The sequence below is a fragment of the Nansenia antarctica genome (assembly GCF_963989245.1).
Source record: "Nansenia antarctica genome assembly, chromosome: 12".
In the NCBI taxonomy this organism is placed as follows: Eukaryota; Metazoa; Chordata; class Actinopteri; order Argentiniformes; family Microstomatidae; genus Nansenia; species Nansenia antarctica.
Window position 1 is genome coordinate 22,733,730 of NC_137682.1, and position 26,382 is coordinate 22,760,111.

Below are 26,382 nucleotides of genomic sequence, written 5' to 3' on the forward strand. Positions count from 1 at the left end.
CCCACCCATGGCTATTCTAGTGTTAATGACCCCACCCATGGCTGTTCGGGTGTTAATAATCTCGTTCAAAGCTCTGAATAATTGTGTGACAGTAGAGTGCAGTAGAGAGCAGTAGAGTGCAGTAGAGAGCAGTAGAGGGCAGTAGAAAGCAGTAGAGGGCAGTAGAGAGCAGTAGAGGGCAGTAGAGGGCAGTAGAGAGCAGTAGAGAACAGCAGGGGGCAGTAGAGAGCAGTAGGGGGCAGTAGACGACAGTAGAGAGCAGTAGGGGGCAGTAGAGAGCAGTAAGGGGCAGTAGAGAGCAGTAGAGTGCAGTAGAGAGCAGTAGGGGGCAGTAGAGAGCAGTAGAGGGCAGTAGAGTGCAGTAGAGTGCAGTTGCTATTCCTAAAATAGATTTTCTATCATATTTCTCTCTTGTCTGTTTTTATTATGTTTTATTCCCCAATTTTGTAAACTGTTTCACTTACTTTAGACAAATGTAGTAAGTCACTTTGGATAAAAGTGATTACATGTGGCTGTCCTGTAGTCCAGGACTGGGTTAGATTGGGGATAACGGTGTTTACATGTGGCTGTCCTGTAGTCCAGGACTGGGTTAGATTGGGGAAATAGCCCTGATATATCAACCCCACACAGCGGGAGAGAGCAGGACTGTCAGACGATGCAGGTACTGACTGACTTACACTGCACTGGCAGCATTGGTTTTACAACAGTGCAATGACACTCACCAATAACAAAGACTTACCATCCATCTCACTGTCTTTCATCTCCACTCTTCCTCTGTCCTCTTGATTCACCATCACTCCCTCCTCCCTCCTTTGGTCTCCTCCATCCTCTTCTTTCACCATCACATCATTCTCCTCTACATCCTCTTCCTCCAGCTTCACTGCCACCATCTCTGGACCCCACTGTGGGCTTTTCAGGGCTGGAGAACCATTATATACTGTATCATAAATACACTTTATACACATTATATACTGCATCATAAATAAAATTGTATTTGTTCCATGAAAATCCGTTGAGGATTACAGACATAATCAAATGTAGGCTACTGCAAGTACATTGCTGCGATAGCTATAGCGAGACCTACTGTACAGTTTATCATTCATAACTGTCTGTACATAGACATATAATATCCTATCACTACTGCGTATGTAACTTGGGTAAACCCTGTTATAGAAATAGCTTTATACTAGGTAGATTTTAAAAATGTAAGGATACTGGGTGGTAGAACGTACTTATCTCTGAAAAGTCATGAAAGGAGGGTCCTGAAATTGTATCGACTTTAAAGGTAGAATTTATTTTTACTCACTAGGTCAAATGACCCCACCCGTGGCTGTTCTAGTGTTAATGACCCCATGGCTGTTAGTGTTAATGACCCCACCCATGGCCGTTCTAGTGTTAATGACCCCACCCATGGCTGTTCTAGTGTTAATGACCCCACTCATGGCTGTTCTAGTGTTAATGACCCAACCCATGGCTGTTCTAGTGTTAATGACCCCACCCGTGGCTGTTCTAGTGTTAATGACCCCACCCATGGCAATTCTAGTGTTAATGACCCCACCCATGGCTGTTCGGGTGTTAATAATCTCGTTCAAAGCTCTGAATAATTGTGTGACAGTAGAGTGCAGTAGAGAGCAGTAGAGGGCAGTAGAGAGCAGTAGAGAGCAGTAGAGGGCAGTAGAAAGCAGTAGAGTGCAGTAGAGAGCAGTAGAGGGCAGTAGAGGGCAGTAGAGAGCAGTAGAAAACAGCAGGGGGCAGTAGAGAGCAGTAGGGGGCAGTAGACGACAGTAGAGAGCAGTAGAGGGCAGTAGAGAACAGCAGGGGACAGTAGAGAGCAGTAGGGGGCAGTAGAGGACAGTAGAGAGCAGTAGGGGGCAGTAGAGAGCAGTAGGGGGCAGTAGGGGGCAGTAGAGAGCAGTAGAGTGCAGTAGAGAGCAGTAGGGGCAGTAGAGAGCAGTAGAGAGCAGTAGGGGGTAGTAGAGAGCAGTAGAGAGCAGTAGAGGGCAGTAGAGAGCAGTAGAGGGCAGTAGAGAGCAGTTGCTATTCCTAAAATAGATTTTCTATCATATTTCTCTCTTGTCTGTTTTTATTATGTTTTATTCCCCAATTTTGTAAACTGTTTCACTTACTTTAGACAAATGTAGTAAGTCACTTTGGATAAAAGTGTTTACATGTGGCGGTCCTGTAGTCCAGGACTGGGTTAGATTGGGGATAACGGTGTTTACATGTGGCTGTCCTGTAGTCCAGGACTGGGTTAGATTGGGGAACTAGCCCTGATATATCAACCCCACACAGCGGGAGAGAGCAGGACTGTCAGATGATGCAGGTACTGACTGACTTACACTGCACTGGCAGCATTGGTTTTACAACAGTGCAATGACACCTCACCAATAACAAAGACTTACCATCCATCTCACTGTCTTTCATCTCCACTCTTCCTCTGTCCTCTTGATTCACCATCACTCCCTCCTCCCTCCTTTGGTCTCCTCCATCCTCTTCTTTCACCATCACACCATTCTCCTCTACATCCTCTTCCTCCAGCTTCACTGCCACCATCTCTGGACCCCACTGTGGGCTTTTCAGGGCTGGAGAACCACAGCCAGATCTGGGGGACTCGGTGCATTCTGGTTCATACATGGTTACCATGGTTACATGAGCTGAAGAGGACCTGCGGCTGGAAACACTGGAGGCAGAAACAACGCAGGGTCGTTTAGACATGACAGACAAACAGTTCACTGAACTCCCATCTAGACTGACAGGACACGTTATTACAGTCTTATTAATGCAATAATAATATTACTGATTGCATTTGCTGTAATTTAAGGGTCTGGAAAGTAAACATTAAATGGTTCCAATTGTATTTTGTGTCCAGGATTTTTTTTAACACATAATAAACTATGAAAATAATCTTCTAGTTAGGCTCTACTTCCTGGTCAGACAGTTCTGAGGCTGTGTGGGCGTGGCCTTTGCACGCTTGACTGGCAGCTCCCTTCCAAGCCAGCTTGCTGCCTTATCATACATGAGATTCATCTGTTAGACGTGCTTATAGTTCTGCCCTTTAACTACAAACTGTTTAATTACCAACTGCCCTTTAACTACCTACTGTTTAATTACCAACTGCCCTTTAATTACCTACTGTTTAATTACCAATTGCCATTTCATGTGTTAGGGTTAGCAGCATGTGTTAGCAGCATGTGTTAGGGGTTAGCAGCACGTGTTAGCGTTAGCCGCATGTGTGACTTACTGATCAGTTGTAGCACAACGGTGTTGGTCTGGTCTTCTAATTCGCTGCTGTATTTTCACAATATCCGCCGTGTTTAGTTTCTTCCCACACTGGACGTAGCACTGGCGCATGTCCTCATGACCACAACTATGTTTCCTTTGCTCAGAGGTTTGCCCTGCCGCTGTCCTTCTCTGCTGCTCCTGTAATCCAATCACTGAGCTGCTCTTGTGACCACCTGACTCAGGATGTGATTGGTCAGCTCTAGCGCGGCCTGTGGTTGGCCTTTGCTGAGAGGAATTCCTACCATAGCACTCTTCGATCTTGACCTCCTGACCTCCAGTCTTGACCTCTGAACTGCCGTTACTGTCACTATCCATGTCATTACTGTCACTATCCATGTCATTACTGTCATTCGCTGCTTCAGAGAGGTGACACCCTGACGCAGATCTGCTGAGCATCTCATCTTTGGCCTTTTGGTTTTTGATAAAGTTCCGTAGAAACCTGTCCCACGGTGTGTCGTACTCTTCTTTAATGTTGGGAGAGTGATGGTCCCTGTGGGTGGGAGGTGGTGGTGGTGGTGGTGGCTGGAGCCTAATAAGATTGTCCTTCCGGTGGTTCTGTCCTTCTGCCTCTGCATCAGGGGACCCAAGGTGTGTCCTCTGGCTCTCTGACACTGAGTAAGCAGAAGCCTCCATCTCTCTGCCCAGATGGACAGTTCACAGTGCAGGGAATCCTACCAACACAATTGATCAAAATATTAAAAGAGTGACGAAATGTAATCAAAACATTGAACATTTATTTTTCCAGAATTGGAAAACAGTAGCCAAGCTACAGTTAGGTCCATTTGGACTCTTTGACAGAACTGTTGTTATTTTAGTTGTTTACCAAAACAAATTCAAGTTATAGTCATAGAATGAATATGGCCTTAAAGTGCAGACTGTCAAACACCCTCTTTAATTTGAGGGTATCCAGATCCAAGTTGGAGGAATGGTTTTGTTACAGCTCTTTAATACGTGGCACCCTCCTTTTCAAGGGACCAAAAGCAACTGGCCCAATGACGTGACGTGATGTCCAAACCCCTTTATGAAGTGAAAATAAGGAAAATGTTTATTAAAAAAAACATTTATTTAATCTATTAATCTCTGTTTATTAAATGATATGAACATGTATTGAGGGTGTAGCATAGCCTAGTGTTTCTGACATGCCTTAAGGCCGATTTAAAGTTCTGCGTAAAATCGACGGCGTAGCTTGCGTTGGCCCGCGTGGCCTTGCGTTGCCTACAGAGAGGGTTGACGCGCACATCTCCAAAAATGTAAGTACACGTCAGTTTCTACGCAACCGTAAGCTCTGTGATTGGTCCGCTTGGTAGCACATGATTCCGACAAGATTCCGACTCTCGTCGGCCAAAATGCGGAAGCCATGACAGAAATGTCATTTACTTTTTCTGAAATTACTTATTAATAAAGATTTGAAAAATTATGATAACCATCGTATTATCTTAGATTAATGTCATTTCAATGCATCATAGAACTTTTATTTACAACAAGCATAAAAAAAAAACGCTATTATGCCGCTTTGAGTAGAGCGCCCTATGGAAGAGTCAGGCACAACCCGGAGGCACGAATTCCCGGGAAGAACTTGTCTCTCCCCCCGCTGTCAACGGGAGTTTCATCCACCAGGAAGCGGTGGTGCGCGCAGTAGCGGGGGGGACCCGTCACTTACGGCCGAATATCTCCGCGTCAGAATGGGTTAGAATTCCAAACTAAAATTCTCCATGACCAGAATAGCATGCTGAACACACTGAACGTTGAATGGAGTCTAGTCATGTACCGTTAACGAGATAGAATAAGAAAAGCATATTTTTCTATGCCGCTATGAGTACACCGACCAACGCGACGCGGTCTGCGTAGAACTAGAACGTAGAACTATAAACTTGGAGACCCCTTACGTAGGCTACGGCGTAGACGTGCGTAAATTCGACGCAGAAGCTTAACAGGGGTGCAAACTGGCGATGGTCCAAAAAGGTGACACTTTTTTTTTGCCCGTAGATGGTTAGCTCTATCATTAACAGTGGTCTAACAATGATGCGTGTGTAAGTAGCGATGGCCCTGACCTTAACACCCTCATAATTAATGTAAGCAACCTGTTCTCAAAATAATTATGCGGGTTCCTGCAGGTTTCAACAAGTTACATTTAAGACCTTTATAACACCACTTTTAATATATTTTAAGACCTATTGAGCAAGTATTGGTATTAGACTCGCATTCGTTGATTATTTTCATTAGCAATGCTGGGTGATCTGTTCTGTTGCATATATGAATGAATGAATGAATGAATGAATGAATGAATGAATGAATGGTCTTTATTGTCATTGATATAGTACAGGTACCAAACAACGACATTTGGGAGGGGGGGCTCAATGATAATGTAAGTTAGCCTACTCTATCAATTTCTTGATTCATTTCCATTGCTTCTCAACACATTAGATATAATAGCATAAATAACAGAATAAACTCACACTTACTCACACTCACTTACACTGCATAGCCTACATACTGAGATATGGCACACACACACCTCTCACAGGAGGTCCACACACACACACACACACACACACACACACACACACTATATTTACTAAACCACACATACCGTTGCTACCACTGCAAGTTTGAAGAAATTCTAACTTCACATGCCTACAGTCGAATCGCCTCCTACGGCGATTATCGTATTGAGGCCTCTTGTCTTATCATTTCACGTGGCAAAATATCGGGGTTTTGGGCGCAGCTTAACCAATGTCACACGAGCAATAAGTGTGCGATAAGTTTTGTTTTATATGTTGTCTCTCATCTGCACGCATCATATTCCCACGCAGTGGGTCTGGCGACAAATACATTTTCCGGTCTGACTTTTTAAATAAAAATAGTCTAAAGCACACAGACGCCATTACATTTTTTTTATTTTGAAAGTCTCGCCCTGTGTCTGATCCTGATGTTATAGAAGCAGTGTAGCAGCAGGTTAAAAGCGAGGTAAAGGGGGACGCGAGACAGTCTCGGGCAGCGTTCGTAAATTCGCTCTGCGCACTGGGCTCAACGTCATAAAGGGACCAAGTAATTTGATTGGACAAGAGGCATTCCATGACTGCTGATCAGATTTCCAGAGCGAATTTACGAACGCAGCCTAGGGCAAACCACTCGCCGACTCATTTTTTTCATAACACGAAACTTGAAGTTGTAAAGTACCCACTCGATATAATAAACAACAGTTTAACAATCACTAAATACTTATAATGATCATCTAATTATGTGTAGTTATGTGTTTCTAGCATGTCGATGTTCTATCAGGTAAATTCGCTAGAACTAACCTCCATACCCTGGTTCAGAAGAAGAAATCAGTCCTTCGTCACTTATATCGTCGTCCTCGATGAAACTTTTAGGTGGATTGGTTACCCTAGCCTAGATGGTCTTTGTGACATTTCACAATCACAAACATATATGTACAGAAACAGAAAGTATAAAACACCGATAAAATACTGCTTCTCTTCAATTCACTCCATGACACTTTGAGGTCAGTGCATTTGTTTTTTTGGTGAACTACCGTAATAACCCTAAATGGCTAGAGAGTGCAACTTCTGTGCTTTCAGAAACTGTTGGATTTCTTTCGATTGCACATATAGTTCAAGAATTACGATAGTTTGAACGAACCCTGTAAATTCCTGTTGAGAAGTTATCGCAACATAGAAATAACTTCTATGTTATTTTATTTGATTACTTCTTATGTTTCTACTTCCATCTTAAGAACTTTTTAAGACGTTTTATTTCAACTGCAGCAGAGTTTAGCAGACAGGAAGATGTTAGCTTGGGCATCATGTGACTTGGATGAGATGAGATGTAGACCCCCCCCCCCCCCTCCCCAAATATTTTTTCTGCAGATCTGCATGATTCACGTAGGTCACCTATTTTGAGGTAAAAACGGCGAATTTCACCTAAAGGTGACAAGTTTGCACCACTGCTTAAATCGGCCTTTACAAAGGTCAAGAGCTATTAGACTCTTTACTCAGAACATGTCATACCGGATAACTGGCATGGTGGAATGTTAGAAATGAAATAAAACCTAAAACCTCTCTAACCCTAACCCATATATTTAAATATAACAAACAATATGACGTCATAATAATATGATTGTTATGCTCTGAAGCATTCTGTCCTAAACTGGCAGTCAGCCAATGTCATCCGGGATAACAAGCAGTCTGGAGCAATTTGATGACATGTTATCAGACAGGACCAGGGTTTCCGCTAGAAAAAATTGGCGCCGGTCATCGTGTCCGGGAAGATTTCAATTTACCGGACAAACGTGAGATATTCCGGGCATCATATTAAAATATAATATAGCTGTTTGTCGCGGTGATTACTGTTGTGTAGCCTATATATGCCGTTTAATGTCTATTTCTCATCCGATACGATTAGATGCGAGCTATATAATACATATAATAATATATAGGCTTTCATGATTCGCATGCGCGCTATGCCATTATGTCCAGCGCTGAACGCGCGCCACACTGAGAACTGAACAGACTGCATCGATCAATGAACGGACTACACATTACGTTAACTGAAGTGTGTTAAATAGTTTCACGACAGTAATGTACGTTTTCTATATTCTCTTTCCAGTTTTACCCTTTTTATCAATAAAACAACGTCATTTCTATAACCATGTCTCGCTGATTGGGAAGGCATTAAGTCTAGCTGCCTGTCAAATCATACTTACTCGGACTCTGGAGTATGAGAATGAGGAGGATGTATCGGGGGGATACACACCCCACATTTCAACTTAGTGGCACAAATTAAACTCTAACACTATAGATAGACTAAATTGAACTAAAATGATGGACACCGACTGAATAACTGAGTGGGGGGAAGACAGGTCTCAAATGTGGAACAATTATAACATTTAATATATAAAGATAAAACATACACAAATATATAACATTGATATCCCTAAACTCAAATGTAGTGTGGTATTGTCAACCTAATCTAATCAATCCTAATCTAATGGTACCAGTAGCCCAGGTTGTCGATAGTAGCGCACTACTCCCGTAGTACTTCTCCCGACTCAGGGCTGGAACGGGCACGGCAGGCTCAATCAATGAACGGGGTTGAGATGGCCGCTAGCGTCCTTTACTAGCCGCATCTCACGGCCCTCGGTGGTCATTCACTGTGCTCTAGCACATCCAAAACACGCAGAACAATAACCTTGACTGCGGTCACTGCAGTGGTTTTATTTAGACTAGATCAAACTAAATTAACTGACTAAACTACTCGCGCCGTTGAGAGACAGGGTTGCCAGATGGGGGGGGGTTACCGCCGAATGGGCTACTGTGTTTAGCGGTTATTTAGCGGACTAGTTAGGATGTACATTGTCAATCCAATCTGGCAACCCTGCCGCTGTTTGTTCATCGCGTAGGCTAGTCTACACATTAATAATAAAATAAAACATATAGCCTATATATTCGTCTTTTTTAATGTAGAAGGAATCAGAATATGTGACAAATTAATTTTAGCAAATTGTATTCAAATTGTGCTTAAAGGGAATTATTTTCACCGGACATTCTGACCGAAGAGATTTAAAAATGTCGGACTTCAACAGATTTTATCGGACAAAGACCGGTAATTACCGGTTAACGGAAACCCTGGACAGGACGTTACACAATGATGACATGTTATCAGACAGGACGTTACACAATGATGACATGTTCGCCTTGCGAATCAAGACAAACCAGGTTCACTTTATTTCCTTTATGGTGTTGTTACCTTGTTAACTTGTTTGGAACAGATCACGAGTACAAACTCTGAGTTCTCAGACTATTTATCAAACAAAGGAACAGTTACAAGAGCAGGTGTTGCTGGTGGTGAGGGGCTGGCTGAGGTGAAGAGAGCCTCACCCCCTGGCTCCACTCCCCTGTTTGTAAACAATGATGTGTAAATACAGTTTCAAATAATATCCCATCACCTTTACTGTAGAAAAGCCCAAGGTGCGAAAACTAGGATGATCCACATGATGTCATTAGGTTATAGGTCACATGATGTCATTTCAGGCTATAGGTCACATGATGTCACTTCAGGTTATAGGTCAGGGGGTAGGGCTCAGAACACAAGAAGCCATTTTGAGATGACCACATGGCTTTAACAAAGGGTCGTAAACCCTCCCCTCCCCTCCCCTAGCCCCCATAGTCAGGAGGGTCCTTATAGCAAAAGGCAAACTATAGAGTGTATACGGTTTATGTGTGCATGTGTGCCAAAATCTACTACAATGGCGCTACGTGTGGACACGGGATTTCTAGACGTTATTTGCGTTGATGGCCTTCCATAGTGTGCTCGTCCAGACCAGGCGACACGGACATAAACTGATAACAAGTTCCGCCAACATTATATAGTGTTATATATATATAACAACATTGTATAGTGTTATATATAGATAACAACATTGTATAGTGACAGAATAGCCTATCTCTGCAGACAGAAGTGGTCAGTAGTAACCAGTGGTGGGCCGTCAGGGCCAGCAAGGCCTTCTCTGCTGGCCTAAACATCATCAGAATATACTGACTGATGATATTTAATTTTGATGTATTTTCCCACAAATATGTATTCAATTATTCCCTTAGTCTATTCTCTTCATTTCATAGCTTTCCTCTTGGTTGTGCTGCTTCCAGCCATTTGGAGGGCTGGCCTTTAGCTTTTATCCAATCATTTCATTTCATTTCATTTCAGCCATAATGTGTTGCCAGGGTACCAAGAAATCTGCCCGCCTGCAGATTCAACAGTGGCGCGAGTACAGATTGTAATTTAAAGTGAACGAGAAAATGACTGTGGCGTACCGTGGTCAGATCTTGAGTTGGCGAGCAAATCCGACGAACGCGCCTGCTGGATGGCGCACCACCTGATCAGCACCTGCACGTCTTTTGATTGGATACGCACTATTGAGAGGCAGAGCTAGCACACTGAACTTGATCTCGCTAATTTGTGTAGATGGAAGCTGTTGTTCTACAAGCAGCCACAATGGCTGAAGGAGGAGAAGAGGTAGATTTGGTGGCAGATATTATTATAACAATGACATTTTCAAGAAGAACTTTCCAAGAAAAGCTAGACATAATCAGAAGAGAACGGCCAACCCCGACGTTAGCGACGCTATCCATGTAGAAAAGGACTTATTGGTGGAACTGATAAACTGTACAACAGAGACATTGAAGTCTTCTTGAGGAAAGAGAGGAGGATGGATTTTGTGTTCAAATAATCAGTTGTTTTGGTGAGTACAAAGCATTTTATTTTTTCTGCAAGAGATGTAGATATGTACGGAGCCACCTTGGGGTCCGTAGATAATGTGTGTGCTGACTCAGCTGTGTGAGTAAGTGGGGCTTCAATGCGATCTTTTAATCACTTGCTACCGTAGAAAACGACACCGTATGAACATGAGGAAGATAACCAGAATGGACTCGATACAGTCCTCCTATCAAGATCGACAGGCCGATAAGCAAAGTTAGGGAAATAATAACTGACGCTTTCGTTTTCATGCAATGAATACACCCAGACGAGGTGCAGCTATAATAACAATTGCAACGCCCGGTTATACTGCGTTTCTGTCTAAATGTATAGTTTCTAGAGCCATGGCGTGTCATAATGATGGTATTAAGAGGTGGAATAATTCAGGTAGGACTGTGTAGGACATCACTGAAGGCCTAGGTGTGAAATGCACCGCCCACCACTGGGAAATAGCCTAGTAGGCCAAATGTTTTCACAATGGAGAGGTTGTGCCAGGGGTGGGAAAGGAAAAACTAAAAATATTCCAAATTATTATGGGTATTGTTATAAAAGTATTATGCAGTGTTTCCTGTGGAAGAAGAGGTTTGCCTGCCTCTGGTTCCAGTATAGGCTACTACTCCGCTACTGCATCTCAAAGCTCACAGTATCGTGAGTGAGTCAGTTACCTCAGTCAGGCTCTCTCTCAGCGCGCGTTATCGTGGTAACGAGAAACTCGCGCGGAAATTATGAGATGTGTGATATGATGCGTGAGACTTGAGAGCCCTGCAATACTCTTGCATCCATTACACAATTAACTGAGAACCTAAAGATCGTAGATTGTACTGATACTGCAAACAGTCATCTTCAACCTACATAGCATCCCAACGCTTCCACAGCATTTAGTCAACATTTAGTTCAATTTCATTCATTTCTATGGATGTTTAATGACTGTTAAAGATCTTGCTCATTCATGGTGGTCTGGAAAAAGAAAACACAAAAGGAACCGTTTCCCAACCTTCAGCCAACAATTCTGTTCATTACTGACAGAGAGAGAGAGAGAGAGAGAGAGAGAGAGAGAGAGAGAGAGAGAAGGGTTGACACAGATGGACAAGAGCGAGAAGGGGGAAAAGATATAGAAGAGCAGGGTTCGACAGTGCGACTGTTTTGGTCGCATTTGCGAGTGAATATATTTCTGTGCGACTTGGAAATACATTCAATCGCACCAGTGCGACAAAAAAAATAAAGTTTTTTTTTTTTTTTTTTTCCCTAACACCAGGGGAGCCACCCCTCCTAAATTTCGTTGTTTGGTACCTGTACTATAGCAATGACAATAAAGACCATTCATTCATTCATTCATTCATTCATTCATACTGTGAGAGCCTCTGTGTCCCTGAGTAAGAGATCACGGGGATCATGTCCCTCATGATCACAAGTGACCATAGGAGATAAATCACTGAACTTGTCAACATATTAACTTCGGGACCTGCAGCCAAAGACAATCACAGAAGCCAGGTAGGCTTACCTGTGTATGCTGCATATTAATGGCTGCTATACGGTTTGCATATTCACTGCTGTTTGGCTGATTGATTACTGAGTTGGTTTTGGAGTGCTGGCATTAACCTGGTTGGGCAGACTCGGAGCTGTGTTGTCTAGATGCTGTCAAATAAGGAATCTCCGCTTTGTCTCTTTGATTGATTGATTGAGTTTATTCATGGTTCGACAGTAAGCAGTAATCCAAGGGATGACATGTGAAAGTGTGAACACCTATTTCCAACATGGTCCTTTGATATTAACATACAAAGTCTATCTCCGTTTAGAATGATAAGGTTCTATCTCCGTTTAGAATGATAAGGTTCTATCTCCGTTTAGAATGATAAGGTTCTATCTCCGTTTAGAATGATAAGGTTCTATCTCCGTTTAGAATGAGAAGGTTCTATCTCCGTTTAGAATGATAAGGTTCTATCTCCGTTTAGAATGATAAGGTTCTATCTCCGTTTAGAATGATAAGGTTCTATCTCCGTTTAGAATGATAAGGTTCTATCTCCGTTTAGAATGATAAGGTTCTATCTCCGCTTAGGGCAGTTCAGAGATATTGAGCGTCAAAGTTTTTACATTCCATTATGTTCTGTGAGATGGAACCTTTGTATTTTATGAATTACTAACTCAAAAATGTAAACATTTAAAAATAACACCACACAGGCATTAATAAACACCTACAGTGTCAAGAGCCGGTTATGATAATTCTGATATGTTATGATTATGATAATTTGTTGTCGTCATACGAAAATTGCGCAATTTTCATTGTGCTACTGAAATTCTTGGTGTGCTACTAAATTTTTTGACATGGTAGCACAGTGCTACCTGGGGAAAAGGTAAGCGTCAAACCCTGTAGAAGAGAGAGAGTGTGAGAGAGAGAGACAAGGAAGAAAGGGGAGATAGAAAATAAGGTGATAGAGAGATAAGAGTATGAGAGAGTGAGAGAGAGAGAGAGAAAGGGTTGGGGTTTTTTATTGCATATTTCACACACAGGAACATATTACCCTCTAGGTTCCACCAACAGCACCGCTGGCTACATCCGGGTCAGGAGCTGCCCTTTGACCTCTGCGTAGGAGCAGCAGATTAAAACTCGGTGGCTCGCGTGGGGAACAGTCTTTTGGCGCCATACGTTGTTGTGAATTAATATTGACGTGTAAAAGTCTAGGGCGCGAATATAAGACGATGCAACTTTTTCAGACTTTTTTCCGGGGGAAAAACCCTGTCTTATATTCGGGTCAATACGGTAAGTGTACATCACCGTCCACTCAACTACACTGGCTATGAGAAGGCTGAGACCTGATGTTGTAGTGATGGTGCTACGTGGCCCCTCTGTTCTTTGCCAGTATATGTAACATGCTGTTGGAGAACCCGGCGTACCCGCTGAAGGAGAGCGCAGCGGCCGCGCAGAACAGCATCCTCCTGCAGACCAACGACACACAGACACAGGTGTGTGTGTCTGGGAGGGAGGGAGAACCACTGTTTTTTTCTGCATTCACCTGAGGGCAGTTGTTTCAGAGACTTTGATTCTCCTGTGTCTGTGTCTGTGTGTGTGTGTCTGTGTCTATGTCTATGTCTATGTCTATGTCTGTGTGTGTGTGTGTGTGTGTGTGTGTGCGGCACGCCCCCCCCCCCCCCCAGGTGAGTGAGGACCTGTTTGACTACGGCAGGCTAGAGCAGGTGGGCCCAGAGACTGTGGTGCAGGCAGCTGACCTGCTGACGTGTCGTCCCTGGAGGTGGAGGGGACGGCGTGGGGGTCCCCGGGGGGCTGTTGGGGGCGGGGCTGTAACGAGACCTCTCGCAGCTCTCACCTACACACACACACACACTTCTCTGCTTACAAACATTGAACACTACTCTCAGCTAAAATCATCATCATCATCATCATCATCACCACCATCACTATCACTACCACCCCCCCCCCCCCTCTCTCTCTCTGTGTAGAATGCTGTGTTACCCTGACCTCATGTTCTAAATAGCATGTATGTGCAATGTGTTGTTTGCACTGCTGAATGCGAGTGTTCAACAGTGTTCTGAATTCAAATCTGGACCTTGTCAGCAAGTAATGTGTTGACACAGTAAAGAAGTAAGATATTACTTTATTACACATTGGGCCAGTTTCACAGACAAGGCTTAAGCCTAATCCTGGACTAAAAAGCATCTTCAATGGAGATTTTACATTGAAAGTGTGATTTAGTCCAGGACTAGGCTTAAGCCTTGTCTGTGAAACCGGCCCTAAGAGTATTGGTGTACACTAGGTCGTCTGATAAGAAGTTAACTTACTGCGGGATTGAGTTATTGAGTTATTGTTGTATCTAGGACTGCGTGCGTGCAATTTAAAAGTTAAACCAAATAGCTAACTAACTTAGGCTTTGATAATGTGGTCAAATGAGGCGAACGTTAGGCGGGTAACTGATTTCACCTGCTGTGTTTAACTACTTTTCAACCACGCAGATTGTCTACTTTCAAGCTGTCGATCCTGGATAAAGCTAGCTAGCTAAGAAAACAACCCAGACCGAGCACAGTGACTTGGGGCTGTTCCATCAACGTCGCTAAAGGAAAATCCAGGCTTATTTTTTTATGGATCTCGTGAAACTTCTCAAAAATAACCCTGGAGTTTCCTTTAGTGACGTTGATGGGAACCCCCCACCAGCTGGCTGGCTTATCACTCGCCCCACACGACAACAACACAACTCAAAACAGACAGAGGTAGTAGCTAAAAGAAAAGATAATTACGATGCAAAAACACGACCGAACAAACATGTCAGCAAATCTTCTAAATGTAGAAAACACACAGCCTGAGCACGGTGAGGGTGGAAGGACGTTTACCTGGATGTGTTCACTGGCAGCGTAGTACACGTTGGCTGTCCATGTTTGTTCCACTTTTAAGTCTTAACCCGTCGGTGGTCTGGCCAGCCCTGTCCTACCCCGTGCTAGGCTAATGCTAACCTAAATTGTGCTAACTGACTTTCCTGAGGTAAACAACAACAAGTCATTGACTATATCCCCCTATATCCTATTCTCTCTGCTTCGACATGACATAGCTCATACGAAAAGAACTCCAACCTTTGGCATGAAAGATTGGGGAACTCTTACCACATGAAACCGTTTCTTGTCCGATTGAGAACAACCGGATATCGAAACAAACGGTCAAAACAAGAACGGCTGGTTGCGTCACGACGTCACGACGTAAGGACGGTGGTGTTGGGTGATGTAGTTCTGGAGTTCTGTGAGTTCTGACACAGACAGAATTGTTGTTATTTTAGCTGTTTACCAAATATCCGTGGCTGCGGTCGTCCATTTACGTTGCAATTTAATACCCAGCCATCACCTGGTCTTGAGATGTCTTAAGATGTCTTACTTAACCAAAATATTTGTCTGTCAAGATGTCTTAAGTCGTCTTAACCCTCCGGTTGTGTTCATGTTTGCCCCCCCCCCCATCCTTGGTGTTCCCGGTCTAATTAGACTGGTCTGATTAACTGCTTCATATCTTAAAAACTACATGGTCAAATTTGATAAATTTGGTACCTGGTGAAAGCTGAGACCTGTGAGATGTTAAACAAATGAACATAGATATGACCAAATTACTGTAATGTGACTAAATACACAGTAGAAATTGAATATTTCATTTCCGTTTTTGAGAATTTCAAATAAGAAGGCCAGTTACACCCTGAAACTCTATATATCTCTGCCAAACAACACATTGGATCAGTTCTTCAACATCTCAACATATACTGTGCAAAATCTGATGAGACATAAACAATGTAGACTATTGGTTAACCTGAATAACTGCAATATAGAAAGAATAGACACTGAAAATGTATTCCAAAATGAACATTTATTGTAAAACAGATTCACAGAACATCAGAATGAATAGTCGTGTGTGTGTGTGTGTGTGTGTGTGTGTGTGTGTGTGTGTGTGTGTGTGTTTGCTTGCAGAAGCAAGAAAGCCAGGACATATACTATACCATTGCCCAATCATAGCTGTTACTGTAGTGTTGCATGTGCATATAATTCTATTTTGATGATTGGGTTGAGAGAGGAGGTACACCACAAAACAGTGGTCAGGGTCAAGGTCTCTCTGCCTGTGTGTGTGTGTGTTCACCCACAGGAGTGGCATTTTGCAATCAGGTCAGAGTGTGCCTTGCAAACGTAGGCATCACATTTGTAGCATGTAAGGCTTGTTTTATTGTCTCTAGGGGCACAGAGCTTGCATCTTTGCCTTTTCCGCCCCTGTCCTTGCTGGGGGGCAGCGGCTGGGGCAGCGGCTGGGGCTTGCTGACTCCTAACCAGACTGGCAGAGGCTGGTGTGCGGGGAAGGTGCTGGCGCCTTTGAGTTAGAGGAGTAACCAATGCTTTCCCGAGCTCTGCCAGGAAGAGTCTCCTCTTGAAACTCTTCCCCCGATTCCACACTGGGTCGATCGCCATCCATACCACATATGCGTTACACGCAGACACATCCAGGATGTTGTGGAACACTGCCACTGGCCAACGGGCTGTCATTCGCTGGCAGGTGTACATGCCAGTAAGCTGCAATGAAAGAAAACATAAATAAGAGGTTGGAAATAATATTGTCGTACACAAAAATGCATTGTTTCACACGAATAAAAGTAAAATAAAATGCATGATAGATGAAAATATACATTACCTTATCAAGGCAGTCCACACCTCCTTTGTTGCTGTTGTAGTCCAGGATGATCTGGGGCTTCCTGTCCTCTGTGGTGCTGACAGCAGCGTCTTTGTGTACCGTGCTCATCAGGATGACATTTTTATTCTTCTTGGGAACATAGGACACAAGACAGTGTGTGGCAGTGAAAGCACATTTTGATGAGAGTATCTCTCTCCCTCTGGTTGACACCAGCGCAGGGGGAAGTTCAGGCTTGTTCTTCCTCACTGTCCCCACCATGGTGAGCTTGCGTTTCAACAGCTCCTGACCAAGCGCATATGAGGTGAAAAAGTTATCACATGTGATATTATGCCCCTTGAGACCGGCTGTCATGTCCAGCACAACACGCATGCTCTGGGTTTTTTCTGGCCTTCCATCAACAGGTTTTCCAGTGTAGACCTGCATATTCCAGGCATAGCTGCTCCTGGCATCACATGCTGCCCAGATCTTGATTCCATACTTGCCTGGTTTGCTTGGGATGTACTGCTTGAAGGGACAGCGACCTCTGAAACGGACCAGGCGCTCGTCAACTGTCACCTCAGGGCCTGGATTGTACATCAGTGGTAGGCGCTCCACCCACCTGTCCCAAACGTTCCTGATGGCAGCCAGTTTGTCATTTCGCCAGCGGGCAGGTCTTGTATCTCTGTTATCAAATCGGATAACTCTCGACAGGACATGAAACTGCTGTAATGACATAGTGGACCGGAATATAGGCCTCCCGCACTCCGCATCCCACAGACTCTTTGTAGCCTCATTGTTTGACCGATATACTCCTGCTAGAATCAACAGACCTATGTAGGCTTGAAGGTCTACCTGGTCCAGTGCTCTCCATGTGTCCCCAAACACACGCCTCCCCTCCAGGTTTGTCATGTCCAGTACAATTTCCTCAATGGACTCTGGTAAAAACAGTTGGAAGCTGGACTTGATGTCATCCACACGAGATGTAGCATACCGCGTTGGTCCTGGTGTCATCCTTATGATGTTTTCCACTCTCGCTCTGCTTGCTCTAAACAATGTTTAGTCTGGAAGGTCTGGTTCGGATGGGCAAATAAGCACGGGAAAGAGAAGGGTTCCCATAACAAACACCTAATTGTTTAGTTTGAAATGTGTCAAACTTTATATATGAGGTATTTGAACAGGTCTGATACATCCTGGAATGTTGTAGCTTGTTACAACTTGTGTTATCCATTAATTTCCTATGGCGTTCATTTTTGACCAGGAACACCACCGATGTTACAAAGTTGACTAAAACCTCAAAATTCAATGCCAGTGGTTAGTCAGCAATTTTATATGTTCAAATGCCTAGTGTGGAGGATATCATAAGGCCTTGAGGCAATCAAATGTAAAACACAATATGTATGATTGATGAAAGTTGCTCTCGGTCAGATTTGACCGGGAACACAACCGGAGGGTTAATATCTGATACGTCCCCTACCCGGGAACCATATATTAAATTGATTTTTGGAGCAGGGAGATGGAATAGGGGCTTGCTCCGTCCACTCCACGCATCGACCTGGTATTGCAGTACCTCCAGGAACGGTGCACCCCCTCTCTGTGTTCAAGGAAATCCAGTCCCTCTAGTGCAGGGGTGGCCAACCCGTGGCTCGCGAGCCGCATTTGGCTCTTTAGCTGTCTGTGTGCGGCTCTTCTACGGTAGCCGACAAGGGCAAACGCGCTGCAAATACCGGAAACGCGCTGCATATAGAGAAACGCGCTGCAAATACCGGAAACGCGCTGCATATAGAGAAACCCGCTGCATATAGAGAAACGCGCTGCATATAGCTCACAACACAACGGACGTGTAGAAAAACGCTGCAATTCAGTTCACAACACAACGGAAGTGTTCTGGGGGGGAACGATAAGTGGAACGGACCGGAGACGTGTTTTTGAAGTTCCGAAAATCAGTTCTGAAGAGGTTGTGGAGTGAAGAGGCGACATAAAAGGTACATATTATATTTCTTATTTATGTCTGCAGATAACATGTGCTGTATTTCAAACCGAAGGGCTCATTCTATGCCCTACACCCTATGAAGGGTTCGTAGAAGCTTGTGCAGTGGAGGGATTCTTCAGCCTGGCTGGGGTTCCATACTATAATTGTGTGTGTGTTTGTGTGTGTGTGTTCTGGTACTGTATTTTCCCCATCTCTACCGTAATAGGAATATGGATGAGGGAACACACACACACACACACACACACACACACACCCTGTGATGTTTTATTGATGAGTTTTAAAGGAAGGGATATGGGGATGAAGAAGGAATAGGTTTATTTTCCTCAAAACCTAGAATCTCATCTCTAGATTTATATTCTGGAGCACCTACTGCATCTGCGTGTGGTTCTCCAGCTGCACAGCCGCAGAGAGGAAAGCGCTACAGAGAGTCGTGAGATCGGCCCAGAAGATCATCGGCGCCCCCCTCCCCTCTCTGGAAGAGCTGTACAACACACGCTGCCTCAGGAAGGCCTCCAAGATCTCCAGAGACCCATCCCACCCTGGGTACGAACACTTTGCTCGGCTGCCCTCGAACAGGCGGTTCAGGACCATGTCCGCAAGGACAAATAGACTGAAGCTCAGCTTCTACCCTAGGGCCATTCAGGCCCTGAACACAGCAAAGACCTAGGTTCTAGGCCCTGGACAATCTAGACAATTTGATGGCAGCTACTAGATTGTAATCATAAGTGCAATACTGAAATACAACTGTGAACATTTCAAACCTGCAAACTGCGACACTTTAAATGAATGTGCAATAATACTATGTGCAATATGACAACCCTCGTGTACATAAGGTTCAGAGATAGGAAATGTTAGGATATTTATAGCATAGCATAGAGTACAGCACAGTGTTTTATTTGAATAGTATAGTAGTATAGTATAGTGGATAGTGTATATAGCCTTTATTTATGTAAACCAGCTCTTTTCCCTTCTTGTTTTTAGTAAAAAAAAAATCCTAGCACCAGGGGAGCCCCCCCTCCTAAATTTCGTTGTATGGTAATTAATGACAATAAAGACCATTCATTCATTCATAGCTTTGTTGTCCCCAATGTCTGCTGCTTGACCGAGCAAGCCATATGAACCGCCGTGAAATTGTAAGAATGGAAGCAACCTGACGCTTACTGTATCCCTCGGCCAGTAACGCCAGAATTCAACCCTTCTTTTCCTCACTCAAAACTTTTCTTTTCATCTCTTTCGGCATGGTCAAGTTATTTTTTGATTCCAATTACTTTAAGGGTACTACTAGCACTGTTTTTGTTATCCAGCTGGTCCTATTGCAAGAGGATAGTGATGACCACAGCAGTGTTTTTTATACTTTTTCTTGTTAAATAAGATTCGGTTCAGGTGATCACCTAAGTAGAATGAGGTGTGCCTGTGTTGGAATTCAACAGACACTGGAATAGAATGGCTGCCATACATGTAGTATTGTGGTCTCTTAATTTTTTCCAGAGCTGTGTATGTATGTATATATATACAGTATATAACAATATCATGAAAGCAGTAATCTAGGAGGAAAGGCCAGCTGATAAAGATGCATATTAAAGCCTGCCTTAAATGCCCCAACAGTCTGACCAGCCCTTAGATTGTCAGGAAGTGAGTTCCAATTTCAATCTGGGGTGCAATTTTAAATGTTCATATCATCAAAGTAGCTGTCTGCTATAGACCACCCTCTGCCCCAGCCTGTACACTAATAGCCCTTAGTGAACTTCTGGCTCCATACATCTCCTCTGAGTTTGTCCTTTTGGGTGATTTAAACTGGGATATGGCCAACCCCCCAGACACCGTCATGCAACAATTTGATGCTTTAAACCTCTTTCAAATTATATCCAAGCCTGCTAGACACAATCTGAAATCTCCCTCATCTGCCACACTGATTGACATCATTCTTACTAACACTCCATCTAACTACCAATCTGGAGTCTTCAGTCAAGATCTGAGTGATCACTGTGCCATGTGTGTTGCATGCATTCATGTGTGTTGCATGCATTCGCTCTGGCTTCTCGGTTAAACGCCCACCAGTGATTGTGACCAAACGTTCTCTGAAGAAGTTTGATATGCAGGCCTTTCTACAAGACATTGCAGGTGTGAATTGGGACAGAACTAACTTCATCCCCTCCATTGATGATGCCTGCTCATTTCAAGAATACATTTAGCCTCATCCTTGATAAACATGCCCCACTGAGAAGATTTCAGACCAAGAACCGCTATAGCCCCTGGTTTTCTCATGACTTGGCTGACCTTATCCATAAAAGCCTTTTGGTGGAACGCCAGATCTTCTCAGTCTCCTGTTGACTGGCTGGTCTTTAGGCAATGCGGAAATAAAACCACGCAGGCGATTAGGAAAGCCAAAATCTCTCACTTTAAGGAGAAATTCACAACTTGTGGCTCTGATGCAAAGAAGTTCTGGAAAACAGTCAAGTCCATGGAAAATAAGCTTACTTCTCATCTACCTGTCTCTATGGTATTTGGCAACATTGTTGTCACTACACTGGCTTCCCATCTCCTCTCGGATCATTTACAAAATCTCACTGTTAACTCATCAATGCATTCACGGCAACGCACCCCCTTACCTCAAGGACCTGGTCAAATCCCACAGCCCCTCCACTCGCACTCTCCGCTCATCAAATGCAAACCTCCTCAAACCCACCAAAACCCACCTCCGCTCCATGGGAGACCAGGCCTTCTGCTCCATCGCCCCCGAACTGTGGAACGCCCTCCCTGCCCACCTGAGAGCACCACAGTCGGTCGACTCTTTTAAGAGCGGACTTAAGACTCATCTTTTTAACAAAGCGTTCCAGTAGCCAGATTTGTATTTTTTTGTTTTTTTTTTGTTTCATGCCACAGTGTCTTTTTAACCTTTCAGCTTTTGATGTTTTTAGTGATCTTTATTGTGTTGTGCTGTTTTTGTTTCTTTTATTGACTGTAGCACTTTGAGATTCTTGAAATGTAAAGTGCTTTATAAATAAAATCCATTATTATTATTATTATTATTATTATTACTGATAAGCCTTGCATGGACTCGCTCTTCAATCACCACTTTGTGAACTCAACCCATATTATTTCTGCTCCGGCCCCCAATATTGCCTCACCACACACTCCTTCTTACCCATTCAGCGTCACCGGCTTCTCCTTACAACCAGTTTTGATCTCAGAAGTTTTAGATGAACTCACTAAGCTGGATCCAAACAAGTCTGCTGGGTTCAGGCCTGGCCATGGGTGTATTACAGCCACCCTGAAGGTCCTTGATGACATCATCACTGCTTTAGACAGTAAGCAGGTCTGTTTAGCTGCCTTTATTGACTTAGCCAAGGCTTTTGACTCAGTCGATCACAACATCCTCTTGCACAGGCTCTCCAGCATCGGCCTGTCCACTACTTGTTGCAATTGGTTTGTCAGCTATCTTACTAACCGTGTTCAGCAGGTGAAGACTGAAAACATCCTGTCGGAACCACTTACCATCTCTAAAGGGGTGCCTCAAGGCTCCATCTTGGGCCCAACCTTGTTCTCCATCTACATCAATGATGTAGCCAAGGCTGCTGGCAGTTCCCAGATACATCTGTATGCTGACGACACCATCTTATACTCAGCTGGCCCTTCTCTCCAATCTGCGGCATCCACTCTCCAACACAGTCACCTCTATCGAGCAGTCTTTCAATAACCTCCGTCTACTCCAAAAAGTCCAAAAAGACCAAATGTATTCTGTTCAACCGGGGCAACAACGTCCCCAGCCGCCCCAAGATCTCCTGCGCCGATGGCTCAGAATTGGAGTTTGTCATGTCCTATAAATACCTAGGCCTCTGGCTGGACTCATCTCTTTCTTTCACGACTCACATCAATAACCTTCAGGCCAAAGTCAAAGCTAGATTGGGCTTCCTGTTTCACAACAAGGCATCCTTCACGCATTCCGCTAAACACACCCTTGTGAAAATGACCATACTTCCTATGCTGGACTACGGTGATACAATCTATAAAATAGCATCAAAGTGTGCCCTTAGGAAACTTGACACACTCCACCACTCAGCTTTGCTTTGCCACTAGTGCACCCTTCACTACTCACCACTGCGATCTCTACAAACTGGTGGACTGGCCCTCACTCCATACCAGGTGGCTTCTTCACTGGCTTCAATTAATTTATAAAACAATCCTGGGAAAAACACCTCTCTACCTCTCATCTCTCCTGCACCTCTCTCACAATAGTTACCACTCAAGGTCTAGGGATCTCATCAGGCTCACCATCCCAAAAGCCTGCACTGTTTTCGGCCGCAACTCCTTCAGTTTTGCGGCAGCAAACGATTGGACCACTTTGCAGAACACACTCAAACTCACATCACTTACCATTTTCAAAAATAAACTTGTAAATAACCCCCCCCCCCCTCTCTCTTTTCACACATAGGTTAGTTGACTTTGTTTTTATTTAGGGTCTTTGCTGTTCTCATGTATTGTATGTATTGTTTTGTGTTGACCCGGTGTATTTCTGTTTATACGTTTGTTTTTATTCTTGCCAGGGCCTCTTGGCCAGATCTTCATTGTAAATGAGAATTTGTTCTCAATTGATTTTATCTCGTAAAATAAAGGTAAAATATACATTTTTTAAACTTTGGCGTTGATTAATGTACTTTATATGACAGTTTAATGTACTATAAATGAGAGACACTTGACACCACACATCAATCGGCTGGAATGTAATAAAGTGCTTATTATCACCTTTTCAGCATATCCATCAGGTCTACCTGCCTATTTTACTAAAAAGGGATGAAGAGTTTTTAAATTATAGTTAAGCAACTTGGCACAGTATTAGGCCATTTCAGTGCATGTTTATGATACTATGAAGGTTAATATACACTAAAGAGGTCTTGTTCCCTGCCAAACCTACCTTTGACTGGTACAATGCTGCTCCCATGTGGCTAATAACACAGAGCAGACCAACATGAAGTCTAGTCTACAGTAAATAATAACAATCAAATTCTGTCACAATCATAAGCACATAGGTCTGAATAGCATCCACAATGAAAGGGACTCTGTGAAATACAGTACATAATCAAAGTGTTGAAATCCAAACAGTGCAACATCCCCTTCCCCTTACAGGTTAAATTACAGCTGTTTAGTTTAGTAAGTGGCTGACCACAGGAAATGCATTGTTATACTAATAAACCAAATGCAAATATGTATTTCTTGTCAATAGCTTTAATGAACTTTTCACTCTGGCTTTGAGTTAAAATGCACTAAACATAATAAATTATAAAAACATAGTAATTTTTTAAAAATAATAACAAGATAACAAACAAACCATCCAAATCATCCAGTCCAAGAAAACATAGGACTAAGTAACTAAATACAAACAGGAAAGTGTATTTGGTCCAAAAAAAACGTAACCATTAAACCAACTCTTCCAACAATAACAAAAGTGAAGATAACGGTGGTCAAAATTGTCTGGTTTATTGCTTGTTTTTTGTTAATTCCACGTTCTGCACCAGAGCAGGAATTGACGTGACAACATCAGTACACCGGGGCTCACAGAACGGTCCGCAGCGTCCGTACACATCTCTGGCACACACCGCAAAGTAGTACGTTGACCCAGACATAAACTGTGAGAGGGTGCAGGCCATCGGCAGGGGCAGAGCCTTCACCTCGCCGAGCTTCTTCCAGGGGCACGAGGGGGCCGAGGGGGCTGAGTCCTTGGAGGCAGAGGCAACCTGCTGGTAGGCATATAGGTAGTAGCAGTCCACAGCAGCACAGTTCTGGTCTATCTTGGCCAGAGACCAGGAAAGCGCAATACTGTTCTGATTCTCGTCCTGGACCCGGGCCAGCTTGAGTTGAGGCTGCTGGGGAAGGAGGGTGCCCTTTGCGGCTGGGGGCAATGGCTTCAGAGCACAAGACAAGACAGGTAACTGGGGGACGTTAGACGGCAGGGAGAAAGGTTTAGAAGGCGATGTGGTGGTAGTCGGCGCTGTCGTCGTCGTCGTTGTTGAGGAGAGGTTTTTGGACGGCGAGCCCCCCTGTGAGATGATGATGAACAGATGAAACTAGTCTCTCTGAGACCTTTTTCACCTGAAGTCACCTTAAGCACTACTACTGTTTGCACACACCCCTGGTCACTGTGAACATTCAATTACACTTTCCACAACTGCTGTTTGCACTTACTACCTTCGCACATACCATATCTTTGCAGATTTGTACATACCTCTTTTTTTAATATAGCCTCTAATTTATATCTGTGGACAATTAAGTTGAATCTAATCTAAGTTGTTGTTATTATCTGGGCCTTTCTTTTGTCAATGTCGTTGATAGAGGTTAATACTATTTGTTTTTTTATCAAGTCTCACCTGCAGAGGGCGATGATGAACAGTGTGCAAAGGTCCGCCAGCAGTGTTCATACCAGGAGATCTCACTGCAGAAGATAATCATGGAAGTATAAAATAGACAATGTGATCCAAAGGACTAAAAAACATTGTTGGCAGAAAATGCAGCTTACCAGTCTCTTTTCCAACTGCAGTCAAGGTGTCAGTTTGCACCGGTGCAGACGTGGTTCGCTGACCAGTCAATGGGGTAGAGGCTGCAGACAGAGTCACCGGAGCATTCTGTACACCAGTCACTGCACACAACAACACAGAGGATACTATCCAGTCTCAGAGGACACCATCCAGTTTCTGTACAGTTACATGTATTTGAATAGTATACACTTTAAATACCACAAACTTTCTATCTCCAAAAAGAAGAGGAATGGATAGGGATATCAGTCTCACCTACGACATCGTCATCCTCTTCCTCCTCAGTCAAGTCTATGACTCTTGATTGTTTTACAGGCCCCTGGATCCACCAAACAAAAAACAACAAGTTTAGAACACCACAGCAGAAATCGTCCAGCTCCGACTGACAAATCAGTTAGGATTTCAGAACACTAGAAAGAACCTAGAACACTCTCAATTAGACTCATGATGACAATGAGGATACTCTGTACAAGTACAAGAGTGATTGGAATAAACATGGGGCAACCGCCTTACTGTAGAACTACAAATATAGGACAGTGACCTCACCGTGGGAATGAATTAACTGGATGAGGTTAGGCAAAATACAACTGGACTTGAAAAGCCAGCTAAATGACAGCACCACACCTATTGATTTGAAAGCTGCTTATAGAGGCCAAAGAGTGGATCATGTCCTAATAAATGGATAGTACAGTATAGTGGAAGTGGAGACATTGTACATGCAGTAAATGGCATTGATTCCACAACATGTTGGAACCATTCCTTTGAGATTCTGGTCCATGATGACATGATTGCATCACACAATTCAGATTTATCAGGTGCACTTTCAAGCTGTGAATCTCCTGCTCTACCACATCCCAAATGTGTTCTATTGGATTCAGATCCTTTTACTGGAGAGACCACTGAAGATCACTTCAGTTTATTGTCCATGAAACCAGTTTGAGATGGCTTTTGCTGACATGACATGGTGCATTATCATGCTGGAAGTAGCCATTAAAAGATGGGTAAATCATGGCCATGAAGGGATGCACATAGTTAGCAACAATACTCAAATAGGAGGTGGCATTCAAGTGTGCCAAGAAAACATTCCCCACACCATTACACCACCTGAATGAATGAGAAGGTGTACTTTTTTTTTGTATATATATACACACACATCTATTTATTTATTATGTTTTCTTTTTTCGAGTTCT